We start from the raw sequence: 12,636 nt of genomic DNA, 5'->3' as shown, positions 1-12,636 counted from the left end.
GTGCTCCGCAACAGGAGAGGCCACAACAGTGAGAGGCCCGCGTACCACAAAAAAAAAAAAAAAAAAAAAAAAAAAAAAAAAAAAAAAAAAATCAGCTGCAATTTATTAATCACATTACCACATGCCAGGCATGTTTAAGAGCCAGCTACCTATCTTTCCTCATTTAATTCTCCTTGTGAGGTAGGTACAATATTTAGACTGATTTTATAGATAAGAAAAAGGAGACACAGAAAAGTTAAGTAACTTGCCCAAAACCACACAGTGAATGATATAGCTGGCACTTAACCCCAGGAAGTCTGGAACCACTAGACTAAACAGCCTCTGTACTTACATCTGCTAGATCTTCATCCTGAAACAACCCTGTGAGTCATCATAGGGTTATCTGCAAATTACAGATGGGGGAAAAAAAGAATGAAGAAAGGTCAGATAATTCATCCAGCTAGTAAGCTACAGGGACAGACAGGGTCAGGAATCGGATCCAGGTCTCTGTCCTCCACGTTCTACACTCTTCACTTCTCCACACTCCAGGGCAGCTTGATCAGCCAACACGGGACCTCTGTACAGATGGTTGTTCCCAGGACCAGAAGAGGTAACACTAGGTCCCAAGGGCATACAGGCAGGGAAGAATTAAGAACCATCATGCCATGAGGAATCTGCCATCTACTGCCCACTTCATGGCTCTTAAACAGGATTTACCCTGTCATGTCCTGCTCAAAAACCTACAGACTTATTATCCCTCATCGTGTCTCCTGTGTAATTTCAAGTCCCTCTAGCTTGAGTTACCCGATCTCATCTCCCACTTTCCCCAAGAAACCCAGCCCTCCCTCCAGTTTGGCAACCCCACTCCACCCCACCCCAGGGCACATCCCTCTCACTCGGACGTGGCTCACGTGGTTCCCAGCACCTGAATCCGCTTGTGTTCATCTCCCTGCCATGTTTCAGAGCCCCTCGCCTCCCCCAGACCTTCCTGAGTGCCTCCGCCTCTGGGCGCCTTCGCAGTTCCAAACAATTTCATACTTACTCATATCCAAGCAGTATTGTTTGTCATTGTTTCTGTTTCCCAACGGAAAATTCCTTAGGGGAACAACCATGCAGGATCTCAGGAGGCACAGATACCAGAAGGCTTCCAAGCACAGGCTTGGGAGTCAGACAGAGATTGGATCCTGACTGCCACGCACTCAGCCGTCCAATTCCTAGTTGGCACACCTGTAAAATGGAGGTGAAAATAGTACCTACTTCACAGGGTATTTCTAAGAAGTAAATGAGAGAATGCATCTCTATAGCGTTTTCCACAATGCCTGGCAAAAATGCTCAATAAATAATTAATTCAATGATAACCTACCGGGCCACAGCCCTGCCTAATGTTTGCTGACTGTGCAGCTGGAGCACAACAAACAGCTGCAATGAAGTGATGGAAGACTACTGAAGCTTGAGGGCTACTGGTAAAAACTAGACAAGAGAAGAAAAGCAAGAGGGAGCTCAAGAAAGTAAAATAATAGAGTGGAACAGGGAAAACAGGACCTAAGGACTAAACCAAGTCTGAAAACACTTCCTGGGCACTGACTATGTGCAGGCACACCAAGGGGCACAGAGGGCGTGTAAGACAAAGGCCCCACACTCATGGGGCTTAGGGTCCAGCTAACCACTTAAGACAACACACAAAATAACTAAAAACACAAAAACGTACATAACTGCGAAATGAATGGTACAGCGAGGGGTTTCCAGCTTTTTTCAGTTGTAACTCCTTTTTACCATCAACTATTTCTTTTTTGATCATTATGTGATATATGGCATTCCTTATAATACCTTGTTGACTGAAAAAAATGCCTAACAATAAAAAAAAATCTACTATGAATTCAACATTTTCCAATGAATTTGTATTTTGTTAATCACAACAGCATCTACGGGCACTGCAGAAAAAGCAGAACATATACATTCGCGATGTCATTAACTCAAGCTATGATGTTTGACGAATCTGCTCAATAGATCCACAAGACTGGCCGATGGGCAGCGCACACACACGCACACACACACACACACACACACACACACACACACACAGACTCTGCCCAAAGCATGGGGAATCACTGGCAGAGAATCCTACTGACAGTAGTAGTTCAGAAGCGAGTAGAGACTAAATGACAAAGTTCTAACAGATTCGACTCAACAAACACGTAGCTAACTTAATTACAACAAACAGTTAACTATTATAATGAAAGAGATCCTGGAGGACGGGTGGGACGAAGCTGGCCCGAGGGAAGGGGGAACTTGACCCGCGAGCGCATGCGCAAACCCGAGCCTGGCGCCGCCTCTGCAGGCACGCTGTGGGGAGGAGGGGACCGTGACCTGGGCACAAACTCAACCCACCGTCCGGAAGGGACACAGCTGCAGATGCCAGGAGCTCCTGTGTGAAGAGCACAGGCTCCAGAGTCCACGGATCTGGACGTGAATCTGGGACCCACCCCCACTGGGCCTCGGTCAGTGAAGGCAGGCTTCTGAAGCCCCATCTCCCTGCTATAAAACAGAGACCAACACTATCTGCCTCATAGGGAGATAAGGATTTTGAGGTGAGGCTAAAATAAGTAACCATGGTGAAGTGAGCCCACGGTGTCACGGGGAGCAGATAATGCCACGGTGCCCACGACCATACCACAGGGAGTGCCAAGGTAAGACTGAGTGCAGGTTCCTCAGACAGATTTGACCACAAAGCAGTTTTAAGTTAAAATTTACAGAAGGAAATCAGTAAAGGAGCGCAAGAGGTATGAGGTACACTTAGATTAGCATGGGATGACAAATAAGAAAACACCTAAGGATCCAAACTATGAATTCAACATTTCAGATAAATCTTTAAATTATTTTATTAATTTATTATGTATTTTATTAATCACAAATCAAATCAAAAGGTCTCATGGGTAAAGGAACTATTGTAAAAATGACTAGTTTTTAAAAGGTTTATAAAATCCTCCCCCCTACCAAAAACTTGAGTAAAATTCAATCATCTTATTAAGAATACGTTTTGCTTTTCTCCAGACCCCTTTTAACAGTCCGTGGAACACAATTCAGGAAGCACTACCTCAGAGTGGGGTGCGGTGCTGAAATAGAGGACAAGATAAATAGGAACAAGGAAGACACAACAAATAAAATATTATTCTACACTTCTGTGAACACTGATAAATTGTATGGCTTAGACAGCTGGACTTGGTACCTCTTCTCACCACCCCCAATTTAAGGACCGTGAAAACACCTGCTGTACGCCAGGAATGCTACAGGCATTAGGGGACAGGACTTCTCGGGATAGAGGAGGGGAGGAAAAGGCAGTGAAGGGAAAATTATCAAATTCTGCTTCTGAATTTGGCCTTTTTTTTAATTTGGATTTTTTTAAATGTATGTATGTTATTACTACAGAAATCAGATGCTTTTTCAGAAGTGAAAACTAAAGCTTAAAAACAAGGAAGACAACGTGCCACTGTAGTGAATGGACACAGTTCTGATTGCAGAGGGTCTTTATCTGTCCCCCAAAGGGCGCTCCGACCAGTGTGGCCTGGGGTAGAGAATGGAGACCCCCGTGTGGGCTCCACGCCCACGAACTGCTCCTCAAGGACTCAGAACTAGGCCCAACTCCATCCAACAATGAGCAGGAGAGCCGCCCTCTCCTGTAAGGCAGCTGGAGATGCCATGGAACTGGGGCCCAGTCACAGAGCTGCTCTGCACACCAAGGCCAGTCCCTCAGAGCGGCGTTTCTGTGCAGTCTGGGCCACTGTGCCAGGAGGGCGGGAGAGGCGGCCCAGGGACTTTCCGTCTGCGAATCCTGGAGCCCGAGCAGCCGCGGAAGGCAAACCCAGGGCAGAGAAGAGGACCAAAGGAAAGTCTGATTAATAATTACACTCTTGAGTTTACACAGCACTTCTTTCTTCCCTGATGAGCTTGAAGTGTTTTGGAGACATTACTTCACCAGGGCCTTCAGGTTCTTTATTTAAGACAGTCTCCAGCACATGGGAAAGCTGAATATTAACTCCACTTTAAAAGATTAGGAAGAGCACACATACCCACACCAGTCTGCCCGAGGGGAATCGGCAGAGCGACGATACTCCAAGCTCCCGTTCTCCTCGCTGTTCTGGCCAGTAGCATAAGGTTGCTTCTCAAAAATGATTCTGAGAGTTTAGGAAAAACTGAGTATCCCACAGGTCCCAAAATAAGCGTCTAGAATTACACAGAACAGAATAATAGTCCTGCCTCACCCACAGCACAGATCAAGAGCCCAAGTTGCCTTAAATCATTTCTAAGACAAGCCAAAAAAGGAATAAAGGAGAGAGGGAAATGGAAGGAAGAAAGAGGAAAGGAAAAAAGCTCATGTGTTGTGCTGAGATCAAAGTAGTTTCCATTTGTATCTCAAGAGAGGGGCACTGGGCGGTTCCATAGGCCTGTCTACTGCAAGCCAACCAGAGCACTATAATCTACAGGATAAATCGCTAGTCATTTTACATTTCTTTCTCGTCTCTCAAAAAAAATACATGTTTCTATAAGAATACTCAGTCATTTAGCATTTATTGTGAGTCTACCAAATACCAGGCATCATGCTGGGTCTGAGTACAGAAGTGAACAAAACGTCTTCTATGCTGGATGGAAATGCAGTGGTGGACACAACCATCAGGACAAAAATGTCAACACACAAACAGAAAAACAAGTTCATACTTACATACCGTGAGGAGGTCTGAGGGGGAGAGAAGAGCAGAAGGTAAGAGGAAATTACACAAGGGACCCTTGGCTGGGGTGGTCAGGGAGGCCGCAGGAGCGAAGTGCTGTCTCGCCTGAGGCGGAGGGTGGAGCTGAGGGAAGGCGGGAGCTTCCTGCAGGGGCAGGAGGAGGCACAGGTGCACAGCCATCAGGTGAGAACAGACGTGGGCCTTCCAGGAACTCTGGGTTTAAAGGTCACTGGGAGAGGAAGAAGAGGACAGCAGGGCAGGCGAGGCCACATCATGGAAAGCCAGGCTTGGCATCTTAAGAAAAGTGGATTTAAGGACCTTGCTTCTTCCTGTGTCCCTCATAGCTCTCGGCCCAATGCCTTCCTCATGGCAGACACCAAGAGAACACACGCTTCATTCAAATATAAACCACTGACCATTTAACAAGTAATGCAATGACTTAAAACTGTGGCCCTCAAGAATCTTACAGAAAAAAAAAAAAAAAAAAACAGACCACCCCTCCACCCCAAATGACAAATGTTCTTGAGACAACAAGAAAAATATCCTGAGACAGTATCTAATTAAATGCCAAATGAAATGTTCAAGTCGTATGTCATTCCCTGGAAGGGGGGTAATTTTAGGCCATAGTAATGATGACAGGTTTCCCAGAGAGGGTTAGGACTGCAAGTGGAAACTGAAGTTCGGGGAGAATTTAGCTAAGCCACCTGGGAGGATGCTCCAGGCGCACAGAACAGGGTAAACTCAAGTGCACAAGCAGAAATGAGCAAGGCCTGTTTAACAGAAATACACACAAAGGGACAGCTGGGCCCATCCTGGACACCCACACAGCAGTCCAGCCCAGAAGCCTCTCCAGGCCGGCTGGCCCAGCCTCAGGGCCTTGCAGGGGACAACAGGAAGGTACCCACCAGTCAGGCCCCGGCCGGTCTCCTGCCTGGCACACTCTGGGTGAGCAGCCTGGAAAGGAGTGTGAGTGAGACTGTCTGCCCCAGGAGGAGACAGACAGGCAGAGGGCTACAGATCTCATTCACTGGGATAAAAAATTAAATGCCAAGAAGGAGGGTGAGAAGAGGAAAAATCCAAGTTGTTGTAGAATTACGCAACTGAAATTCCATGCATAAGCCAGGAAATTCAAAGGTCACAGTTCCCACAGCAACTGTAACCTGAGCCGCCGGCTGTGTAGTCTTTGGCTCCGCTGGGCCCAAGGAGAAGCACCCTACTGTGCTCAGTCTCCAGACCGCACCGTCAGCCAGTACCTGCCGCTCAGGGCCCCAGGCCCGGCCCCTGGAGCGCCAGGCAGTCCTGGGCCCTGCTGCTCTGAGCTCACCTGCGTGGCCACAACAGGATGCAGTCCCGGATTCTTTTAGGCAGAGCTCCACCCTGACCCCGTGCCCACTAACTCGGGTCTTTAATCTTAACTCTTCTTCAGGTTAAGTGACCTTAAGGGGGAGGGGAAGGTGCACAGGGGAGGGACTGCTACCCCCTCTTCTCTACATCTGTGGCATCCCACACATGCAAAGCCTTACCAACTGGGAAAAAGGGCGGGGGCCGGGCAGCAAGGGAATATTGGGCTTCAAAGGACACCATCAAAAAAAGGGAAAAGACAACCCACAGGGACCTCCCTGGTGGTCCAGTGGTAGAGAAGCCACCTTGCGACGCAGGGGACAGGGGTTTGATCCCTGGTCGGGGAGCTAGGATCCCACGTGCTGCACGGCGGCTGGGCCCGCACCTCAACTGGTGAGCTCGCGGGCCGCAAACTACAGGGCCCACACACCCTGGAGCCCTCACGCCATGACTAGAGAGAGAAACCCCGCATGCCACGACTAGAGAGAAGCCCGTGCCCCAACAATGTATCCCCGGGTGCCTCAACGAAGGTCCCGCATGCTGCCACTAAGACCCGACACAGCCAAAAAAAAAAAGAGATAACCCACAGGATGGGAGAAGATTTCTGCAAATTATTCACCTGATAAGGGCCTTGTCTCTAGAGAATATGTAACTGAGCACATGTTCCTTCCCCAGAGGGGCGGGGACACAGGCAGGTCACCCAAGGCCCTGCACCCATCCTGAAGCAGCCTGTATTATGATAGTGGAGGATGGGGCCTGAGCCCCCCTTCTACCCTCACCCCGCAGTCTGGGGTCGCAGTTAAGGCTGTGGGTATCTGCCTGTGGGTGGAAGGAAGACCAATAGGCACCTGGTGATCATGGGCCTTCTTAAAAGACAAGGCCCCTGAGGTTCTCCTCCTCCTCACTGTTCAATCATCACAACAGAAAAGACTTACCCCCCAAAATGTTTATGTTCTGGAAATCTTACCTCCCTTCAGGCAACATCTTATGTGAGTAGCTGATATGACGGGCTCTGGGCAAAGGATGACTTTCCTGTTACTCTGGCTGCCAAACTGGCCATAGACAAGGAAAGCATGAGGTCGTCAAGTGGAGGCCCTGCTCCACACTGAGCAGCTGTCTGACCTGAGCACGGCCCTCCATGATGTGATAAAACTGCCCGGCATGACGTCACGAGAAGTAAATGGACTAAGGCATGTAGGAGCCACACTGCAGGCCTAACACGCAGGAGCTCAACAAGCGGAGTCACTAGATTGCTGCTATTTCTTCTCACACCCAAACTGATGACCCACTTCACTTATAAGAGCTGGGTCCAAATTAACGATAGCAACAAGAAGAGCAGCAATTATTGTAGCTGACATTTAATATGGGCTCACTCTGTGATGAAGTCCACACAAGATTTCACTTAATCCTCACGATAACCCTGTGATATAGATATTATTATCCACATTCTTGGGTCAAGAAATAGGACAGTCATGTAGTCAAGGTCATGCAGTTCTAAGTGGTAGAAGATGCAAGTAAACCCAGACAATCTGGCTCTGGAGCCCTCACATTTAACCACATCACCGCCATCTTCAGGTGTCTGTCCCACCAAGAGCAAAGCAGGCAAAGACGTTCCAAAAACATCCCAAGGGTGACTACTGTGACAGAACTTCCAGTCTTGGGTTGACCTAGTGATCACAAAACCATGTGGAGGGTTCTGAGTTCTGCAGAAGAGAAAGGCCAGAAGCAATCCAAGATGCCACCATCACCCACTGTCACCCACTGATCACAGGTAGCTCTGTTCAAAGTGGGGACGCGGGACTATGCTTCATTTCACAAGTACACTTGCTAAAAAGGCATTCTGATACCTCACGGGTAACAGTGAACAAGCCTGGGAATTTTCAAACTGTCTTACGCACTACTTGACTCCCGCTCTATTTCATAAACCCCACAACTGTCCTGCATTTGCACAGACAGGATTTCTCACCTTCTCCACTGTCCTTACCCAGGGTCTCCTCTCCCTCACATGTCTGTTCCTATGCTCCACACACCCTCTAGTCCCCAGCTACATGGTTTATACCCACTTGTTCAGATTACATACAAAGAAAAAAATCAACACAATCATTTACCCCAACTTAGAAATGGAAATACCCGATAAAGAAAGGGATACAGAACAAATGAGGCACTGAAAAACCACGTTTGCAAGTAATCCCAAGTATGTCCCCCCAAGGAGACCCCAGCATCCCCACGACTAGTGAGAATGCGACCTTGGACAGAGACAGCCCACCTCCTGAGCTGGCTCCCTTCTCGAGGGGACATACTACCCTACTTACTGCTATGCAGGCGGTAGGAAAGGAGCAAATGAGACAGCCAACAGAACACTATTACATAAGTCAGATGTCTTACTGTTTTTTAGACTTGTCTGAACAGCATAGGGAGAGGACAGACTGCTAAAGTATCTTGCAGGGATCAGGGCAGGAGGTAGTTCACGTTTTTCATTGTGGTAACTTATCTCCATAACCCAGATGCACTTCTAGTTATTAAATTCCATGCCTATACTAGAGTAAATAGAGCCGAAAATCTCACTAGATAACACAAGAGAGTTAAGACTACAATGGGAAGTGACACTGATCCATTTTCCTGACTTATGCTTAAATACAACCTCAGTATACTGTGTCCAACCTCCAGCTATTCCCAGAAGCCTGGCCCCCAATCAGTGTGTTTAAGAGTCATCAGCTTATGGCTGTTTTTACCAGCAACATAGTGAGTAAAATGTTATAAAGAGCCTATATGCCTTAGTCTCTGCTCTCATAAGATTTTAAGTTTCTAAAAGCTAAAACAAAGTCACCAACATAAGGTCTAAGTATTAAAGGTTATGAAACTGGCTACAGACTATTCAACTGTAGAGACTTGTTAAATATAACAGAAACACCTGAAAGCATAGAAATTTGTCATGTAAATCTGGATTTACTCAAGAACTGAGGGCAAATCTGACCTGTCAAAACTAACAACTTTTATACTTTGAAACATACAGAACACTGTCAAGAAAGTGAAAGGACAGCCCACAGAGTGGGATAAAATATTTGCAAATCATATATCGGATAAGGAACTCATTTCCAGAATATATAAAGAACTCTTACAGCTTGATAATTAAAAAAGTAACCCAAATTTTTAAATGGGCAAAGGATTTTAATAGATATTTCTCCAAATAAGACATACAAATGGTCAATAAGCACACAAAAAGATGCTCAACATCATTAACCACTATGAAAATGCTAATCAAAACCACAATGAGATACCCCTTCACACCCACCAAGATGGCTAGAACGAAAAGGATAATAGCAAGTGGTAGCGAGGATGTGGAGAAGCCGGAAGCCTCATACCGTGCAGGTGGAAATGTAAGATAGTTCAGCCACTTTGGAAAACAGTTCTGCAGCTCCTCAGAATGTTAAACAGAGTTATCATAAGACCCAGCAATTCCACTCCTAGGCATGCATATATACAAGAGAAATGAAAACACACATCCACACAGAAACTTGTACACGAATGTTCATCGTGACATTATTCAAGATAGCAAAAAGCAGAATGTCTATCAACTGTTGAATGGATAAGGAAAATGTAGTAGATCCATAAAATGGAGTATTATTTGGCCATAAAAGGGAATGAAATTCTGATACAGGCTACAACATGGATGAACTCTGAAACATGCTGAGCGAAAAAAATCTAGTCACAGAAAACCACAGATTGTATGATTCCATTTATATGAAATGTCCAGAATAACAAATCTATAGAGACAGAAAGTAGACTGGTGGTTGCCTATGGCTAGTGGGAGAGGGACTGGACAGAAGTGGAGAGTTACTGCTATGGGTAAAGAGTTTCTTTGGGGGATGATAAAAATGTTCCAAAATTAATTGTGGTGACAGGTGTACAACGCTGCGGATATACTTAAAACCAGTTAATTTTACACTTAATGAACTGTATGGTATGTGAATTATATAATAAAACTGTTTAGAGCAGTAACCATGTCTTTTTTGTCACTGTATTCTCATAAGTAACATAGGGCCTGGCACACAGTAGGTACTCAATAATGTTGAAAAAATAAAGAGAACAGAAGTGCTGAGTCTTTTCACCAAAGATTTCATTAGAGGAATTCCCCCACTGCGCTCGGACTTCTGTGAGCCGGTCCCAGCCCAGAGGAGACAGGGAGCCCTCTCCAGCTCCTTCTCCCAGCCCAGCACGCCCCCCAAACATAAGGGTGATAGTCTCTGTCTGCAGTCTCTTCTAAACCTGAATTCTAGGATGCTTTGCTGGTGGATATAAAAAAACAACAAGGGTCTTCCCTGGTGATGCAGTGGTTAAGAATCCACCTGCCAATGCAGGAGACACGGGTTAGAGCCCTGGTCGGGGAACTAAGATCCCACATGCCGAGGGGCAACTAAGCCTGCGCACCACAACTACTGAGCCCATGCGTTCTGGAGCCCTTGCACCACAACTAGAGAGAAGCCCGCGCTGCAACAAAAAAGATTCCGTGTGCTGCAACTAAGACCCAATGCAGCCAAAAATAAATAAATAAATAAATATTAAAGATGTATAGCATATAATAGTAATAAAATATGTAATAGTAATAAATATATAGTAATAAGTAATAGAGTATAAAATACATAATGCTCTTTACTGTAAATTCCATATAGCCAATTGACTCTCAGACAAACCTGTCATAGATTTTTTTTTGTCTAACTCACATCTATGGCCAATCCATGGACTCAACTGATAAATAAGTGAACGTTAGTTTTCATTTACCTTAAGGAGTAAAACAAAATTGGACAAAAAAAGATGTATTTTGGGACTTCCCTGGCGGCCCAGTGGTTAGGGCTCCACACATCCTCTGCAGGAGCCTCGGGTTCAATCCCTGGTCGGGGAACTAGGATCCCACATGCTGCGCAGCACGGGCAAAAAAAAAAAAAAAAAAAATGTATATCAAACATGATGTATGCAGCTTCTTTGCTGAATTGGACCCTAGTTTTTCAAATACTAAAAGAAGTATTTCCTCAAATTTTTTGTGCTATTCACAATGTACTGGATATGGACATAAAACACTTTAAGTTTAAACTGCAAATGTTAACATTTTTTCATCACTTTCTTAGACAATGAACAAAACAACAAATCAAGCCCTGATGTGTAGTGTTTGTTGGTTTCTGTGGTGTAAATACTCCCACCATGGCCAAGTTCAAGCTATGTACATCTCTGAACACAGAGCTGGGAGGAAATGTACTGTAGTTCACAATTATACAGTATTTCCACCATATGGGGCAAGAGACCTGAGAGCATAGTTCATCTTAAAATAATGAGGAAGTAATGAATTTTGAGTATTTGTTACCTTTGTTTTCAATACAATTTATTTAACTATAAGTTTATAATTTTTAAAATATTTATTTATTTGGCTGTGCTGGATCTTAGTTGCAGCATGCAGGATCTTTAGTTGCAGCATGAGGGATCTTTAGTTGCGGCATGAGGGATCTAGTTCCTCGACTAGGGATCGAACCCAGGCCCCCTGCACTGGGAGCACTGAGTCTTAACCACTGGACCACCAGGGAAGTCCCTAGAATTAATTTTTAATAATAGCTGTATTTAACAACCAACTTGCAAAATTCCTGAAAATTTAACCACAAGGTATGAACAGGCTCTGGCAGGCCATGGTTCACTCCTACACTCCCAGTGTTTAGTACACAAAAGGTGCTCATGCATGTTTGTGGAAACAAAATATAACCCTATAGCTACTTCACCCCTAACACTCCAGAGGGATTCAAGACTTTCCTATAATAAGATTTTCCTAGAGCTGGGAATTTTGAAAGCCAGAGAGACTAGCACAATCTTCCCTGTAACACATTTCTTTTACAAAGGGCAGGGGGCGGGTCTTTTAATACTTAGTATAAGCTCAAATCTAAGACACCTTCTTTGATATATTCTCCCTGAGGTATTTCTTCCACAAAACACTCAGGCCCTGGGAAGCTAATTTTAAACCCTCGACAGTCTGATCTGGTTTAGCACCCTGGGTGGCATTATTCACAGGGCGTTCCTTAAAGCTCTCTTAAAGTTCTGGCTCCTGCACTGGAAAATACAGAGCCCCACAAGCACCCACCACTCCCACTCCCAGCTCCTGGAGCTCAGTTTGGGTGCTCTTCCTCCCTCCCAATTCTGTCTCTGGTCTGCACTCCTCTCCTTGGTTCCCTGTGGATCCTGCCCAGCCGCCTTCCCAAGGGTGGTCTTGGTCCTTGGCTTCCCACCATCCTTTACTACCACATGCCTTTGTCACTAATGACTCCTAGGTCTATGTGAGACCTAACCCTAACCCTAACCTGAATGCTCCTCTTTACTGACTAGCTTCATGACAAAGCCTGAAGGACTGCTCCTCTAAGAAGGCAGCAGAGGGACTTCCCTGGTGGTCCAGTGGTTAAGATTTCGCCTTCCAATGCAGGGGGTGCAGGTTTGATCCCTGGTTCGGGAGCTAAGACCCCACATACCTGGCGGCCAAAAAACCAAAACATAAAACAGAAGCAATATTGTAACAAATTCAATAAAGACTTTAAAAATGGTCCACATCAAAAAAAAATCT

General features: G+C 45.5%; 1 protein-coding gene across 26 annotated transcripts in view; it reads right to left on the bottom strand.

The window, feature by feature from the left end:
• The window catches only part of MICAL3 (microtubule associated monooxygenase, calponin and LIM domain containing 3), a 177,330-nt gene that overhangs the window by 150,760 nt on the left and 13,934 nt on the right, over positions 1-12,636 (bottom strand). For 24 of the 26 annotated variants that reach the window (XR_008617618.1, XR_008617617.1, XR_008617616.1 and 21 more), the window contains 2 exons: positions 1,022-1,206; positions 332-382 (listed from right to left, as the gene is read on the bottom strand). The exons of 1 other annotated variant lie outside the window; for it this stretch is intronic. The gene's annotated coding sequence lies outside the window, so the exon portion shown is untranslated. Of the gene's footprint in view, positions 1-331; positions 383-1,021; positions 1,207-4,700; positions 5,059-12,636 lie in introns of those variants that run through there. One more of the 26 variants, XM_055085382.1, reaches the window with a different exon arrangement.

Source organism: Physeter macrocephalus, chromosome 6 (assembly GCF_002837175.3).
Source record: "Physeter macrocephalus isolate SW-GA chromosome 6, ASM283717v5, whole genome shotgun sequence".
NCBI classification, from domain to species: Eukaryota; Metazoa; Chordata; class Mammalia; order Artiodactyla; family Physeteridae; genus Physeter; species Physeter macrocephalus.
The sequence above is the reverse complement of the archived record's forward strand: the minus strand, read 5'-3'. Positions and strand labels throughout refer to the sequence as shown.